The following is an 18,930-nucleotide window of genomic DNA, read 5'->3' as shown; positions in this document are numbered from 1 at the left end:
GTTTTTCTTTTAAGCTTTAATACCTTTAGACGCAACTTTTAATTCTTAGTTTTTAGTTCCTTTTTAAGTTTCGACGCGCTACTTTCTTATTTTTATATTTTTTTCGACCTTTTATTTTTCGACGTTTTTCGACGCGCTCTTTTTCTTTTTTATTTTTCGCCGCTCTAGTTTTTAGGACTTAGATTTTTTTCTATTTCTTCTCTAAAATTTCTTTAAATTTCAACGAAAAATTATTTTAAGCGGTTAAATTGATAGACATCCAAATTTTCTGCTTCGTAGTAATAGTTGAATTTGTTAGTGGCTGAGTTGTGAGCTTCCGATTTAAAGAGTTCTGGCTCCCTGCTGCATCTATTGGCTATTCGAAACGTGGGCAAAAGCAAAAAAGTCTATTATTTTGATAACTTAAATAATTTTTATCTTTTATAACTAATAGGATATTCAGTGAATGCACCGAGCAAAACGTTCACCACCTTTTGTACGTTCACCACCTGTAACTCGATCAAGACATCTAGTAAATATTGTCGCCGTTGATTTTTCTTTAGAATCGTCATCTAGTCGACCAAGTACTCTAACTCAAATTTCCGATAATCCATTTTTTGAACCCGACCTCACAATTGAGAACCTGGAGGATATTCAGGGACAATTCAGAGATCCTGAACCACTAATATTTCCTCCAGAACCACCAATCATTCAAACGGAGATTGTCGAGGAACCAACCATTAAATCAGAATCCTCTAGTGATTCAGATTCAACAAATTCAATCATGGAGAATCTGGAACCTCTAAGTATGGAAGACCGAATGAGAGCTAAACGCACTGGCCAAGGTCACGCAATTACTCAACCTGACATTAATGCGTCAGATTATGAAATCAAAGGACAAATCCTACACATGGTAACAAATCAATGCCAATTTAGTGGTGCGCCGAAGGAAGATCCAAACGAACATCTTCGTACCTTTAATAGCATCTGTACTTTATTTAAAATCCGAGAAGTTGAGGATGAACAGATATATCTCATGTTATTTCCCTGGACTTTAAAGGGAGAAGCCAAAGATTGGTTAGAATCATTACCTGAAGGGGCGATTAATACATGTGACGTTTTAGATGAAAAATTTCTTAAACAATTCTTTCCGGCATCTAAAGCCGTAAGACTTCAAGGAGAAATTGTTACATTCACACAAAAGCCAAACGAAACTCTATATGAAGCGTGGATAATATTTGGAAAGTTATTAAGAGGATGTCCGCAACATGGTTTAGACACTTGTCAAATAGTACAAATATTCTACCAAGGATGCGACATCACTACACGAAAAGACATAGATATAGCAGCTGGTGGTTCCATTATGAAGAAAACAGCAACTGATGCTTACAAAATTATTGATAACACTGCTTCCCACTCACATGAGTGGCACCAAGAAAAAGATATCGTTAGATCATCTAAAGCAGCTAGAGCCGATTCTAGCCATGACTTAGATTCCATTTCCGCAAAGATAGATGCTGTCGAGAGACGAATGGAAAAGATGACTAACGAATTAGTTGTGAGCAGTGTGGAGGACCACATTTGACAAAAGATTGTCTCAGTATTGAACTAACAATGGAACAAAAAGAGAATGTTTCATACATAAACCAAAGGCCTGGAAATAATTATCAGAATAATTATCAACCGCCAAGACCAATCTACAATCAAAATCAGAATTATAACCGAAATGTTCCATACAACAACCAACAAGGTTCAAGCAATCAACAAGTATCCAATAATACTTACAATCAGCAAAGACCTATTTTTCAAAATAAACCACCACAAACCGATGATAAAAAGCCAAATTTAGAAGACATGATGTCAAAGCTAGTTGATTCTCAAACACAGTTTTTCACATCTCAAAAACAAACGAATGAACAAAATGCTCAAGCATTTAGAAATCAACAAGCTTCTATTCAAAATTTGGAACAAGAAGTAAGCAACCTAGCAAGGTTGATAGGTGAAAGAAAACCGGGAAGTCTACCTAGTGATACAAATGCTAACCCTCGGAATGAAACAGCTAAAGCCATTACCATAAAAGAAGTGGTATTACACTTAAACCACCTGAAATACCTGTAATTTCTAATGAAGCTATTCCTACTCCACAAAAACCACAACCTGAACAAGATAAGGAAAAAGAACCGGTAGTTGAAAAGGTTAATGAAGATAACACAGTTAAGGCTAAACCTTATGTTAAACCATACCAACCACCACTTCCTTACTCGAGTAAAATGAGAAAAGAAAGACTTGAAGCCGAGCAATCTAAATTTTTGGATATGTTTAAACTGATAAATGTAAATCTTCCTTTCATTGATGTGATTTCAGGAATGCCTAGATATGCTAAATTTCTGAAAGATCTAATCACAAATAGAAAGAAAATGGAAGAACTCTCGGCTGTTACAATGAATGCTAATTGTTCTGCAGTGCTGTTGAATAAGATACCAGAAAAATTATCTGATCCAGGAAGTTTCACAATTCCATGTTTTCTGAGAAGTCTTAGTTCAATAGAAGCATTGGCAGACTTAGGTGCTTGGAGAATTGAAACCAATACGAATAAGCATACAACTAGCCGATCGATCAGTAAAATATCCTAGAGGGATAATGGAGAACATGCTAGTTAAAGTTGGTACTTTAGTATTTCCAGTAGATTTTGTTATTCTGGACATGGAAGAAGATTCTCGAGTTCCTCTCATATTAGGAAGACCATTCTTAAACACGGCTAAAGCAATAATAGACGTGTTTGGTAAAAAAAACTGACCCTAAGTATAGTGGATGAGAGTGTTACCTTTTCTGTTGATAGAGCCATGCAACAACCGCAATCTGCAGATGATACATGTTATTATATTCAAACTATAGATTCACATGCAGAATTGTTAGAAGAATTTCCAGAATTACAAGGAACAGGAGAATGTTCTTTGGGAGAAGGAACTGAACCAATTGATGAAACTGAAATGTTAGCTACACTTATGGCTAATGGATATGAACCAACAAGAGAAGAAATTCAAATGTTAAAAGAGGAAGACAGATATCGATATAAATTATCGATAGAAGAACCACCGACATTAGAGTTAAAGCCACTTCCAAATCATTTGGAATACGCTTATTTACATGGTGAATCTGAATTACCTGTAATAATATCGTCTTCTCTTACTGAAAATGAAAAATCTCAATTCATTTCTGTGCTAAAAGCTCATAAACCAGCTATTGCATGGAAGATTCATGATATTAAAGGAATAAGTCCTTCGTATTGCACACATAAAATCCTTATGGAAGAAGGTCATAAAACGTATGTGCAACACCAACGAAGACTAAATCCTAATATGCAAGATGTTGTTAAGAAAGAAATTATTAAACTGCTTGATGCAGGTTTAATTTATCCAATTTCTGATAGTCCATGGGTAAGCCCAGTTCAATGCGTACCTAAGAAGGGTGGCATGACTGTCATCACAAATGAGAAAAATGAGCTTATTCCTAATAGGATGGTAACAGGATGGCGTGTTTGTATTGATTATAGAAAATTAAATGACGCCACCAGAAAAGATCACTTTCCCTTACCTTTTATTGATCAAATGTTGGAAAGATTAGCCGGAAACAGTTACTATTGTTTTCTTGACGGTTTTTCCGGATATTTTCAAATTCCAACAGCACCTAAGGACCAAGAGAAAACCACATTCACGTGCCCTTATGGTACTTTTGCTTACATACGCATGCCATTAGGACTTTGCAACGCCCCTGCAACCTTTCAAAGGTGCATGATGGCGATTTTTCACAACATGATAGAAGAATGCATGGAAGTTTTCATGGATGACTTTTCAGTCTTCGGTGATACTTTTGAATCATGTCTAGTTAATCTGGAACGAATGCTTATTAGATGCGAACAATCAAATCTAGTACTTAATTGGGAGAAATGCCATTTCATGGTTAGAGAAGGCATCGTTCTTGGTCATAAAATTCCAAAGGAAGGAATTGAAGTGGATAGAGCTAAAGTAGATGTAATTGCTAAACTTCCACATCCCACCAATGTTAGAGGAGTTAGGAGTTTTCTAGGGCATGCCGGTTTTTACCGACGTTTCATAAAAGATTTTTCTAAAATTGCCACTCCTATGAATAAACTCCTAGAAAAGGATGCTCCATTCATCTTTTCGGATGAATGCATCAAATCTTTTAATATTCTTAAAGAGAAACTCACTAATGCGCTGATCATGATAACTCTAAATTGGAATCTACCGTTTGAACTAATGTGCGATGCAAGTAATTTTGCAATGGGGGCCGTTTTAGGACAAAGGATTGAAAAACGATTTCAACCTATATATTATGCTAGTAAAACGTTACAAGGAGCACAAACGAATTACACAACTACTGAAAAAGAACTCCTTGCTATTGTCTTTGCTTTTGACAAATTTCGTTCATATCTTGTTCTAGCTAAAACGGTGGTCTATACTGACCATTCTGCTCTTAGATACCTATTTTCGAAACAAGATGCTAAACCACGATTAATCCGTTGGATCTTACTCTTACAAGAGTTCGATATTGAAATCCGAGATAAAAAGGGAGCAGAAAATCTCGCCGCTGATCATCTTTCTCGTCTTGAAAATTCTGAATTAGAAGTTCTGAATGAATCGGCCATACAAGACAACTTTCCTGATGAATATCTATTGAAGATAGATTATAATGAAATTCCATGGTTTGCAGACTATGCAAACTACTTAGTATGTGGATTCCTTGAAAAAGGATTATCGTACCAAAAACGAAAGAAATTCTTTAGTGATATAAAACACTATTTTTGGGAAGATCCACATTTGTTTAAAAGTTGTCCCGATGGAATAATACGCCGATGTGTATTCGGAGATGAAGCTAGTCAAATGTTAAACCATTGTCACACAGGACCAACAGGAGGGCATTATGGGCCTCAACTCACAGCAAGAAAAGTTTACGATGCTGGATTCTATTGGCCTACAATTTTCAAAGACGCACACCTTCTTTGCAAATCCTGTGATGCTTGTCAAAGGGCCGGAAAAATAAGTCAACGTGATGAAATGCCACAAAATGTCATTCAAGTATGTGAAGTATTTGACATTTGGGGTATTGACTTTATGGGTCTATTTCCAAAATCTCATAATAATCTCTACATTCTCATTGCCATTGATTATGTATCTAAATGGGCGGAAGCACAAGCTCTCCCAACTAACGATGCACGAGTTGTAGTCAACTTTTTAAAACGTCTTTTTGCAAGGTTCGGAACACCGAAAGCTTTAATAAGTGATCGGGGTACTCATTTTTGTAATAATCAACTTGAGAAAGTTCTCAAAAGATATGGAGTAACTTATAAAATCTCCACTGCATATCATCCACAAACAAGTGGACAAGTTGAAAATACCAACCGAGCATTAAAACGTATTCTAGAGAAAACCGTAGGATCAAATCCGAAGGAATGGTCCATTAAATTGGAGGATGCACTCTGGGCTTTTAGAACAGCCTACAAAACTCCAATTGGAACCACACCTTTTAAACTCATTTATGGAAAAGCATGTCATCTTCCAGTAGAAATTGAACACAAAGAATTTTGGGCTTTGAAGACATGTAATCTTGATTTACATGAAGTTGGACGTCTACGGTTAAGCCAACTAAACGAATTAGAAGAATTGAGACATAAAGCATACGAAAATTCGTTAATCTATAAGGAAAGAACGAAGAAATGGCATGATAAAAGAATCAGAAGTTCAAAAGAATTTAAAGAAGGAGATAGAGTTCTTCTTTTTAATTCACGATTCAAGCTATTTCCTGGAAAATTGAAATCAAGATGGTCTGGACCATTTATAGTCAAAAGAGTTTTCCCATATGGAACAATAGAGTTAATAAATTCAAATGGGATTGAATCTAAAGTTAATGGTCACAGAGTTAAACACTACATAGATAGTCCGATGGAAGTCAACAACGAAGTTAATCACAATTTCAACACCACAGCTAACTAAGTGTGGGGAGAATCAAGTTTTTTTAAGGATAATATGTATTTCTGTTAGAGTTAGATATTCTGTTTTCGTGTAGTTCTCGAGAACGGAATTCGAATGGTCTTTCCCTAGCAGACCCTAAAGAACTAGTCTTCTCCCCCCATTCTAAATTTTTTTTTTTTTTTAGGTTTTACGAGATGAAGAATTCCTGTGAACTAAACCATGGTCTAATGCTACACGCTTTGATCATTAAACGTAATAATGACACACTCCCAAGTGACCTGGTATCAGTAATAAGAGCCAAATTGGACGGAGTAAGAAACGAACTCAGGAATGATCATAATAAGTTATATTTTGGTAAAGGAAAATCAAAATCCGCAGCGAAAAGAAGAGCACGACACCTTGAAAGATGTCACAAATGCGGAAAATGGTCGCACGAAGGAAAATGCTCGACGAATCAGACATATTCTAATACCGAGTTCGTTACTTTATGCAGAGAAGGACCGTTCATATGTTTAGAAGAAAAATCGTTGAATGCTCGAGGTTACGCCTATATAGCTATGGAAAACCAATTAGTCCGACTATCTTATGAGTGGGCTAAAGCAGGTCACTGAGAATTCTATCTCACAGGTAAGTATGTACAGTTTTTATTTTTATTTTATTGCTTTTAACCTTTTGATATTAAACGCTAAATTGTTCGCTATAAAGTATTAAATTGGTATTCAATAAAATTAGGTTTTGCGACCGAAATTATTGATATCATACAAAAATTTATTACATCACTGTGAAATTTACCGTTTATTCATAAGGTATAAATATCTTTAATCAATCAATCCAAAATATTTCAAAAATTTGTCAGGAGTAAAACTAGGAAATATAACCGAAATTACTTTACCAAAAAGAGGGGCGTATATTTTTGATAATATTTGATTGATTAAAGTGGGATAAAAGACAAAAAAAAGATTTTAAATTTTATTTTTACTTTGTTTTTAAAATTAATATTAAATTATTAATGTAACTTTTTAAAATCAATACATTTAAGTTTGTAAATATTTGAAAAAATTAATATTTTTAATATAAGTTTGTATGTATAAAAACAAAAATATAATAAAAGTTTGGTGTGAATTTTCAATTTTCATAATATGAATTTTTAATTTTATGCATTTTAAATTTAAGTTTGGTGTGAATTTAAAAATAAAAATTTACTTTATTTCGCTAAGTTAAAAATATGATTTTTAAAATTCGTCGTGAGTTGAAAACTAGGTCGTTGAACCGAAATTGCTCTACCCAAGGGAGGGACGAGAACTTTTATTATTATTATTTTTAATCTTATTGAATTAAAGTATGCCAAAAACATAAAAAAAAAAAAAAAAAAACCAAAAACCAAAAACCTTTGCTTTTAAAACTGCGCTTAAAATTGACAAATTTTAAAATTTTGTCGAGGGACGGACTAGGACAACGATCCGAAACGCCCTCATTCTAAAAAGAAACAAATTTTTAAAATTTAATTTAATTATATGTTTTAAAAGTTATAAAGTTTATTTAAAAAAAAATAGCAGATCCATGCGATCGCATGGGTTTTGAACTGCAACTCCATGCGATCGCATGGAGCTGGAATCCAGGCCAGAAACAAGTAACCAGCTGGTCTGTTCTTTGTCTCCACAAAACACACACATATACACACGAACTCTCTCAAATCCTCACCAAATTTCACCATTTTTTCACCGTAATTCGTCAAATTTCTTGCTCTAATCATGCCTAGGTTCGGATTCTTCAACAAAAAGGTAAAAATTACACCCCTAAACTCATAAATTTTCTAGTTTTTGTGATAATTACCAATATTTTACCTAATTTGATTTTTGTTAATTTCTAGTGTAATTAGCGTTAAATTGTTAGTATATTATGCATGTATAACCTAGATTGATGCTATTTAACATGATTTGAAGCCAAAAACTTCAAAATTTTTAGGAATCTAGGGTTTGTGTTCTTGAGCAATTTGGGACTTTTTGATATAAACAGGTTATGGCCGATTTTTGTCATGAATTATTACTAAATTAAGTAGTGTAACATGTTTAGGTAGTTAAATGATCCAAACTTTGATCCTAAACATGATTTTTGAGAATTAAAGTGGACTTTTTAGCTACAAAATTCATGAACTTGATTAATTTGATATAATTGCCATTTGAGACTTGTTTAATTGTTAGTAATGACTATTTTAACATATTATTTGAGTTAAATGCTTATGAACTTTGTATACATTTTCATATATGCTTATTTGAAAAAGTATAGAATTGTAAAAATTGTGAAAATGCGTATAAGTTTAATTTTGATTTAACATGTTATTGTAATTATTTCAAGTTGTTATTTTGCTAACACTAATGCATATTCGGATGCACAAATTTTGTGTTTAATGTGTTTTGCAAAAAACCGATACTGCTGGTGCTTCATCATCATCTAGACAACCACAACAAGAACCTGAACCAGAATATGAGCCGCAATACGAGCCAGAACCCGAACAAGAACCACAACAGGAACAACAACATCAACCTGATCAACATGTACCTTATTATGATCCGCTACAATTTATTGATACCTTCACAGTATTTCCGATACATCCGCCAGTAGAATACCCAACGATTCCTGAACATACATTGCATCCTAATCTGAGATTCGATAGAAGCTGGAGAGATTACCCAGCATATCAAAGTAATAAATTCAAATTAGTAACGAAAGATGTAGAGGTGCCTGGGGTAACTGATTAGAATCCTTTGGAAACGGTACATCTAGCTGACCGTGTTAGACTGCTACTGATTCAAAGGTATGGCAGTTCTTCTTTTACCGATTGGGAACGTCTATTCACCATTCGTAGGCCTGTATATAAGGAATGGTGTGTCAAGCTTATGAGTACTATAGCATTAAATGCAGATGTAGATAGGTTAGATGATAGAAGTTTTCTTAGATTTATACTTGGCCGTAGGATGTACAGGATGTCCATGCTGGACATGGCCAGGGCATTACAGATTTACACTCCTAGTGAATTGCTACTACCCAATTGTATGAATTTGATTTATCGTGGTGAAAGGGTAGATAGGAATTTTGACGCGAACGCCGTCTGGAGGCGTATGTCAGATTATAATGTTTTTGGGAGGGCAGGAACACATACCTACTTACATATTAACAGAGCCGGGCTTCGTATAATTCATAGATTTTTGGCTAACTCGATTACACAGAGAGGTCACAACAAGGAAAAATTGACCTTACATGATTTATTTTACCTAAAGTGTATTCGAGACCCAAGAGGCTTTGTTAATATCCCTTACTGTGTTAGTTTTTATTTGTCTAAAATGGTGGAAGGAATACAGGAAGGGGGGACAATTGGAGGAGGTATTTTTGTTACTCTCATTGGAGAGTATTTAGGTGTAGATAGGGATCAAGGGGGTCCACTTTTGGTATGTAGAGAACATGTTGAGCCTTTAGGATTGAGGGTTTATGCGGGTACTAAGGTATTAAAGAGTAGACGCAACCAGGCAGTACCCTATGAAGGTAGTCATCCTCATATAGAGAGAGGTTCAGACGAGGAAATGGAGGAAACGGATGACATTAGGGATGTCATTCGGGAGGCTATGACTGATGTCTACCAGCGTGTAGATGAGGTAGATATGACAAACGCAGAGAGATTTTGTCAGATAGAGTAGTGGAAAGCCCGGAATGATTACGAGCATTCCAGGCAACGACAGCAAGATAGATGGGACTATCATCAGCGTCAGATTATGAGCCGACTGTCACCTCAGGATCACTACGTTCCGACCCGACCCGCTTACTATCCTCCACACCAGCCCGAGATGAGACCACCATATACTCTCTACGACCCTAACCAGGCCTACCAGTATACCTATCACCAACCATGGAACCCGGACAACGACATGAACTGGAACCCCTATCCAGATTGATATAGTTCCGTTGGTGATTTCTATGATTTTTATCTTTTTATGATTTTTATTTATGTTTAAACATGTAGAGACCCGTCCTAATCCATCCGGACGAAGTCCATATCGATTATAAACGATTCACAACAGTTGATTACATCGCGAGGTACTTAACCTCTATATGATACATTTTACAAACATTGCATTCGTTTTTGAAAAGACAATCTTTCATTACATCAAAAATTGACAACATGCATACCAATTCGTAATATATCTTACTATAATTAACTTAATAATAATCTTGATGAACTCAATGACTCGAATGCAACGTCTTGTGAAATATGTCATGAATCACTCCAAGTAATATCTCTAAGATGAGCAAATGTACAGCGGAAGATTTCTTTCGTACCTGAGAATAAACATGCTTTAAAGTGTCAACTAAAAGGTTGGTGAGTTCATTAGTTTAGCATAAAAAATCATTTCATAATTTTAATAGACCACAAGATTTCATATTTCCATTTCTCATAAACATACGTCCCATGCATAGAGACAAAAATATCATTCATATGGATTGAACACCTGGTAACCGACATTCACAATATACATATAAGAATATCCCCATCATTCTGGGATCCTCCTTCGGACATGATATAAATTTTGAAGTACTAAAGCATCCGGTACTTTGGATGGGGTTTGTTAGGCCCGATAGATCTATCTTTAGAGTTCGCGTCAATTAGGGTGTTTGTTCCCTAATTCTTAGATTACCAGACTTAATAAAAAGGGGCATATTCGATTTCGATCATTCAACCATATAATGTAGTTTCGATTACTTGTGTCTATTCCGTAAAACATTTATAAAAGCGCATGCATTCTCAGTCCCAAAAATATATATTGCAAAAGCATTTAAAAATGGAGCAAATGGAACTTACGCATATAATTATTGTAAAACAGTTAATAAAACAATTGCTTGTATTCTCAGCCCCAAAAATGTAAAGAGTAAAAGGGGATCAATGAAACTCACCTAATATATTTTGTAGTAAAAATACATATGACGAAATTGAACAAGTATGGGGTTAGCCTCGGATTCACGAACCTATATCATTTGTATATATATTAAAATATATAATCGTAATCAAACAAGTGTATATCTATTATTTTATGTATTAAGATTAATGTTCTTATATATATAATTTTATTAATACTTACTTTACATTATGATACTTATTTGATATTTAATTAATGTTACTAGTTAAAATGAAATTTTATGTAGTATTAGTATACTTTCTTTAGTAAATATATCTGTATTTATGTATGTATATATATATATATATATATATATATATATATATATATATATATATATATATCGTTCGTTTTGTAAAAGTATCAATTGTAGTAATACTAGTTTAAGGATAATAATAATACTGATAATAGTAATTTTAGTAAAAATGGTAATTCTATTAATAATGATAAAGTAAAAATAATAGTTTTTGCAAAAATAACATTTTCAATAGTAATGGTAAGTTTAATAATAATTATCGTTTTTAAATAGAAATTTTTAGTGTTCATAATTAATAACACAAAAATTAATGTTAAAGGGTACTCCTAATGTACTAATATTAATGATAAAAACACTTAGATTAATATTAATAATACTCATAATAACTAATAAATAATACTAACAATAATCCTAATCATGTTAAATATAATAATACATACATTAACAATAATAATTATAATTACAATCATAATAATAATAAAACTAATAATAATGATAAAATAAATTGATAATGGAACTACCTTTAAAGGCCTTTAATAAAAAGAATGCACCCGGTGAGGATCGAACCCGAGACCTCTCGTTAAACATGCCACACGCCTAACCACTACATCGCTTGCTACATCTTTGAATTATTTACAACACTTAATTTCTTAACACATAATCTCGGTCCAACAACAATCCCCATTCATTAAATTCATTTATGGCCCAATATACACCATAGATTATGCGGCCCAATTAGAAAGTGAGTCCAGCAGCCCAACGGTTTCTCTTATAATTAAATAAAAAATTTGTAGTGGCCTGGGTTCGAACCCAGGACCTCACGATTACCAAACATCCTTCCAAACCACTGAACCATTAATTACATTTATGTGATATCTCGCCTGATAAATTACTTAATACGTATAAAACTGTTATCATCATCCCTCATAATTTCATCACCACTTCATCATCCTCATTTTATCTATCATCGACATCATCAATCTTATACGTCATCATAACTTATCTCTGTAACATCATAATCCTAATCATAACATAATCATTATTCTAATCTTCTCTAATTTTGATCAAAAAAAAAATTCAAAACCCGTTTTACCTATCATCATCACGTCATCAAACATGGAATCTCATCCGGTAACATCATTGTCGAATCATCATCATCAATTATCACATACTCATCTATCAACAGCGTAACCATCATTTATCATCTTCGTCGTTAATAGAAAAACGCAGCAGTAGCAACTAAAATAAGAAGAAGATGAATAATAGAAACAGAAACATGAGAAGGTACAGCTGCTGTAGCAGCTTATTTTGTTTTCACAGTTCATCATCTCCTTCCTTAAATGGTTTTCGAGTTTGTTTGAACAGTAGCAAAATTATTGTAGTAAAAATTCGAGCAGTGGTAGCAACCGAAAGGGATGGCAAATTTGTTTGGACAAAACAAGATTACAGTAGCAGTTTATGAGTAGCAAAACAGAAGCAGGATTATTGATCGAAGAAAAAAAAGAAAAAAAATAAAACAAATAAAAAAATGGCGGGTTTAATCAGTTCACGAAAAGAAAAGAAAAATATTAGTTTCCATGGGGTTTGCAAACTAAACATGATAGATTGTATAGTTGTTCATGGTGGCCTTGGTGGTTTTGGAGAGCTCATCCGAACAAGAACAACATAAACGAAACTCGCTCGAACATGAAGAGGAAATTAATGATGATAATGGTTCGGTGATGGAATGTGATGGTGGTGTTCGATGATCATGGGTGTCGATGGTGGTGATAAAGGTGGCGGGTGAGGGTGAAGGTGGAGGATGATGCGGGTGTTGTTCACTACCGAAGACATCAAGATGAATTAGATGGGATTGTGTTTGGTTCCTCCATTCTATGTATTATGTATGTGTTGTATATATCTATACATATAACACAGATAGTTGATAGTTGATGATAGGAGACAAATAAAAGAAACTTTAAATTATTAATAATAATATAATTATATTATTTAATATTCATTTCAAATTGAAACGTGATCCTACAGTACAGCAGCCTGCATATTTAGATTTTTCTTACCGACACTTTTAACGGGATGTGTCCATTGCTAAACAGTTAAAATATAAAAGTGCTCCTAAAAATCTCAAATTTTTAGATTAAAAATATTTAATTATTTCACTCATTAGCTGTATGAAACCTGATCAAAAAGGTTCTATAATAATTTATTTTCTGTTCCAATTATTATGTACGGAGTACAAAAACTTAGGTTAAAAAGCTAAAAAAAATATTTATCAAAACTATTATCTTTTTAATAAAATTGTGTACCAATTTTTATTTTAAAACTTTATATATATATATATATATATTAGACCTATTTTAAAATAATTAAACGTCAACCGAAAGTTACGGACATTTACAATTTAAGTTCAAAATTAATTATATTTAATATACACTAATATATATAAACAGTTTTAAATAACAAAATTTACTACGCAAATAATTATATATTAAATAATTAGATTAAATATAACAATATATATATACAAGTAATATACATATATTATATATAAAATAATAGTTTTTATTACAATGTATTTTATTTTACATATTTATTTATAATAATAAATATATTTAATAGTTTATTAATGTTTATGCTATTATATATATTATATATATATATATATATATATATATATACATATATTTATATATACACATATTTACATATATCCATATATTTACAAGTAATGGTTCATGAATCATCGGGAACAGTCAAAAGGTAATTGATTATATAAACACAACATTACAGACTTTGCTTATCGTGTCGAAATCAATAAAGATTAAGTTTAAAATTTGGTCGGAAATTCCCGGGTCATCACAGTACCTACCCGTTAAAGAAATTTCGCCCCAAATTTGAGTGAGGTGGTCATGGCTTAACAATAAAAATGTTTTCATGACGAATATGAGTTTATAACTTGAGTTTTATCATCATTGAGTAATATGAATAAAAATAATTCGATTATTCGAAGAGTACGAATGAAGCTATCACTAAAGAGTGAAATAGGAAAGTAAGGATTCATCTTAACTTTTGACAGAATCAGGGTTGAATTTAGAAAATAAGATGCGTCTTAGCTTTTGACGTTGTTTTGCTTGAATTCCGGAATTCAAGGGATTTAAAGAAAATTTTCGAAATCTAAAAGATTAAATCTTCAGCGAGTAAGGAAATTAAGATCTTTATAATTAAATACGGTGATCTGCCTCAATTACTCTGTCTGATATTTCCATTATAAATTTAAGCTCTTCCGTTCCATTTAAGCTCTTCCGTTCCATTATAAATTGATTGTTCAACGCTTTCCTTTACAACCGGACGGTAGTTTACTGAAAGGTAATATACGGAGCAAGTATACTGGACGTGTTGCTTTCCCAATACAAGGTTAGCAAGTGGGTGACACAAAACCGCAAGTTTTGAGCTAAAATTTTCAAATATGAAACCCACCAAACCCACAAAAACAATTTGCAAAACACCGGTGAAGGGTTATTTCGGAAAACTTATCTAGGGTAAAATCTAGATTGTATTTTCAAAAGATCAAATGTTTTCATAAAGATCCAATTTCCTTAAAGGATCTAAATTTTTATAGTCATGTGGGACTGTAAACCACATCGTTACTACCATTGTTTATACCGCCATATAGAAATCACTGATGTACAAAGTGTGAAGAATAAAGAAGTGATTCTAGTATTCTTATTTCAAGACTATATTGCTTGAGGACAAGCAACGCTCAAGTGTGGGAATATTTGATAATGCTAAAAACGAACATATATTTCATAGCATTATCCCTCAAGAAAGACAAGCTTTTAGTTGCAATTGTTCTATTTACAAGTGATATTCGTTTAAATAATAAAAGGTGAAGACAAAAGACAGATTCGACGATTTGAAGACGCAAATGACCAAAAAGCTCAAAAGTACAAAGTACAATCAAAGTGGTTCAAATTATTGGTGAGAAACGTCTCAAAATTACAAGAGTACAAGACGCAAAACGCAAAATACAAGATATTAAATTGTACGCAAGGGTGTTCGAAAAACCGGAACCGGGACCAGAGTCAACTCTCAACGCTCGACGCAACGGACTAAAAATTACAAGTCAACTATGCACATAAATATAATATAATATTTAAATAATTCTTAAAATTATTTATATATTATATACTATATTTAAAACCGTCGGCAGAATGCAAACAAGCTCATGTGAGCTGGAAAAAATGGCCATGCAATCACATGGCCTGAAAGCCTAAACTCCATGCGATCGCATGGTGAACAGTGACAGATGACATCCTATAAATTTCGCAGTTTTGGTTGATCTTTTACACAATATCCATCCTATCTCTCTATCTCACTCACGTGTATATATATATATATATATATATATATATATATATATATATATATATATATATATATATATATATATATATATATATATATATATATATTTATATTATAATTTTAATTTTAATTTTAAATTCTAATAATAAGGGTATGTTAGCGAATGTTGTAAGGGTGTAAGTCGAAATTCTGTCCGTGTAACGCTACGCTATTTTTAATCATTGTAAGTTATGTTCAACCTTTTTAAATTAATGTCTCGTAGCTAAGTTATTATTATGCTTATTTAAGCCGAAGTAATCGTGATGTTGGGCTAAATATTAAAATTGGGTAATTGGGTTTGGACCATAATTGGGGTTTGGACAAAAGAACGACACTTGTAAAAATTAGACTATGGGCTATTAATGGGCTTTATATTTGTTTAATTAAATGATAGTTTGTTAATTTAATATAAAGATTTACAATTGGACGTACCTATAAATAACCATATACACTCGATCGGACACGATGGGCGGGATATTTATATGTACGAATAATCGTCCATTTAACCGGACACGGGAATGGATTAATAGTTAATGGAATTATTAAAACAAGAGTTAAATTATGTACAAGGACACTTGGCGTAATTGTTAACAAAATATTAAAACCTTGGATTACACGCAGTCGATATCCTGGTGTAATTATTAAACAAAGTATTAAGACCTTGTTACAGTTTAAGTCCCCAATTAGTTGGAATATTTGACTTCGGATATAAGGATAATTTGACGAGGACACTCGCACTTTATATTTATGACTGATGGACTGTTATGGACAAAAACCAGACAGACATATTAAATAATCCAGGACAATGGACAATTAACCCATGGGAATAAACTAAAATCAACACGTCAAACATCATGATTACGGAAGTTTAAATAAGCATAATTCTTTTATTTCATATTTAATTGCACTTTTAATTATCGCACTTTTATTTATTGTCATTTTATTTAATTGCACTTTTATTTATCGTTCTCTTTAATTATCGCAATTTTATTTTATCGCACTTTTATTTATCGCAATTTCATTATCGTTATTTACTTTACACTTTAAATTAAGTTATATTTATTTTTAATATTTTACATTAGGTTTTAACTGCGACTAAAGTTTTAAAATCGACAAACCGGTCATTAAACGGTAAAAACCCCCTTTATAATAATAATACTACTTATATATATTTTTGTATTTTTACAATTATAAGTTAAAATATAGCGTTAAGCTAGTTTAAGTCTCCCTGTGGAACGAACCGGACTTACTGAAAACTACACTACTGTACGATTAGGTACACTGCCTATAAGTGTTGTAGCAAAGTTTAGGTATATCCACTCTATAAATAAATAAATCACTTGTGTAAAATTGTATCGTATTTAATAGTATTTTGTAGCAAATATATAAATATTTCATATACCCCTCGCGTAACATCACCGCTTTAGATGATCTAATGATGTCTTTTTCTTGGTGCCACTCATGTGAGTGGGAAGCAGTGTTATCAATAATTTTGTATGCTTCAGTTGCGGTTTTCTTCATAATGGAACCACCAGCTGCTATATCGATGTCTTTTCGTGTAGTAATATGCATCCTTGGTAGAATATTTGTACTATTTGATAAGTGTCTAAACCATGTTGAGGACATCCTCTCAATAACTTTTCAAATCTTGTCCACGCCTCATATAAAGTTTCATTTGGCTTTTGCGTGAACGTAGCAATTTCTCCTTGAAGTCTCACGGCTTTAGATACCGGAAAGAATTGTTTAAGAAATTTTTCAATTAAAACATCCCATGTATCAATCGCCCCTTCAGGTAACGATTCTAACCAATCTTTGGCTTCTCCCTTTAAAGTCCATTGAAATAACATGAGATAGATCTGTTCATCCTCAACTTCTCTGATCTTAAATAGAGTACAAATCCTATTAAAGGTACGAAGATGTTCGTTTGGATCTTCCTTCGGCGCACCACTAAATTGGCATTGATTAGTTACCATGTGTAGGATTTGTCCTTTGATTTCATAATCTGGCTAATTAATGTCTGGTTGAGTAATTTCATGACCTTGGTCAGTGCATTTAGCCCTCATTCGGTCTTCCATACTTAGAGGTTCCAGATTTTTCATGATTAAATTTGTTGAATCTGAATCACTAGAGGATTCTAATTTAATGGTTTCTTCCTCGACAATCTCTGGAGGAATGATTTGTGGTTCAGGAGGAATGATTAGTGGTTCAGGATCTCTGAATTGTCCCTGAATATCCTCCGGGTTCTCAATTGTGAGGTCGGGTTCAAAAAATGGATTATCGGAAATTTGAATTGGAGTACTTGGTCGACTAGATGACTATTCTAAAGAAAAATCAACGGCGACAATATTGGCAAGATGTCTTAATCGAGTTACAGGTGGTGAACGTATGAAAAGTGGTGAATGTTTTGCTCGGTGCATTCACTGAATATCCTATTAGTTTTAAAAAATAAAAAATTATATAAGTTATCAAATTAATAGACTTTTCTGCTTTTGCCCACGTTTCGAATAGCCAAAAGATGCAGCAGGTAGCCAGGACCCTTTAAATTGGAAGCCCACAACTCGCCACTAACAAATCCAACTATTACTACGAACCAGAAAATTTTAGATGTCTATCAATTTAACCGCTTAAAATAATTTTTCGTCAAAATTTTAAAGATAAAATCTATGTCCTAAAAACTAGAGCGTCGAGAAATAAGAAAGAAAAAGAGTGCGTCGAAAAACGTCAAAAAAGGTCGAAAAATAATAATAAGAAAGTAAAGCGTCGAAACTTAAAATTCTAAAAACTAAATATTAAAAGTTGCGTCTAAAGGAATTAAAACTTAAAGGAATTCTATATCCAAAACGACAGTTACTTAATTAAGCACTAAAATCTATAAAATATTAAACCGTTAAGTGACGTCGTAAAATTCTAAAGCGTCTAAATCTTAATCTAAAGAAAAAGAACTTAAGGGATTTTTTGGCAAAGCCTAGAAATCTAGAAATATAAAATAACTACGGCAAAAACTAAGTTTAAAACTAATTACGAACGATAAAAATACAAATTATGAATTAAACAATTAAAAAGATACGAAATATAAAAATAAAACTTAAAGTTATAAAAGTACAATTTTTATAAAAGTATTAATTTTATAAGTAATAAAACTAATTAATACTTAAAAATACAAATTTAGTTAAACTAAAACTAATTAATATTAAATATTAACCCTAATTACTATTAATAATAATTAAATCTTAACCTAAAAGATTAAATAAATTATTTAACCCTAATTTGGTATTAAATGCGTACTAGGTTGGCCTGTCACAGCAGCTCCGCGAGTGCGGATTTCTTCTGCCTAAAATCTCCGCGAATGCGGATGATG

The 18,930-nt window shown here is 32.6% G+C and overlaps 1 non-coding gene across 1 annotated transcript; it reads left to right on the top strand.

The window, feature by feature from the left end:
* Nucleotides 1-17,180: 17,180 nt before the first annotated feature.
* On the top strand, nucleotides 17,181-17,287 carry LOC139903042 (small nucleolar RNA R71). The gene has a single exon (XR_011777890.1). It is a non-coding gene; the product is annotated as a small nucleolar RNA R71 (small nucleolar RNA).
* The last annotated feature ends 1,643 nt before the right edge of the window (nucleotides 17,288-18,930 follow it).

This window comes from Rutidosis leptorrhynchoides, chromosome 3 (assembly GCF_046630445.1).
Source record: "Rutidosis leptorrhynchoides isolate AG116_Rl617_1_P2 chromosome 3, CSIRO_AGI_Rlap_v1, whole genome shotgun sequence".
NCBI classification, from domain to species: Eukaryota; Viridiplantae; Streptophyta; class Magnoliopsida; order Asterales; family Asteraceae; genus Rutidosis; species Rutidosis leptorrhynchoides.
The sequence above is the reverse complement of the archived record's forward strand: the minus strand, read 5'-3'. Positions and strand labels throughout refer to the sequence as shown.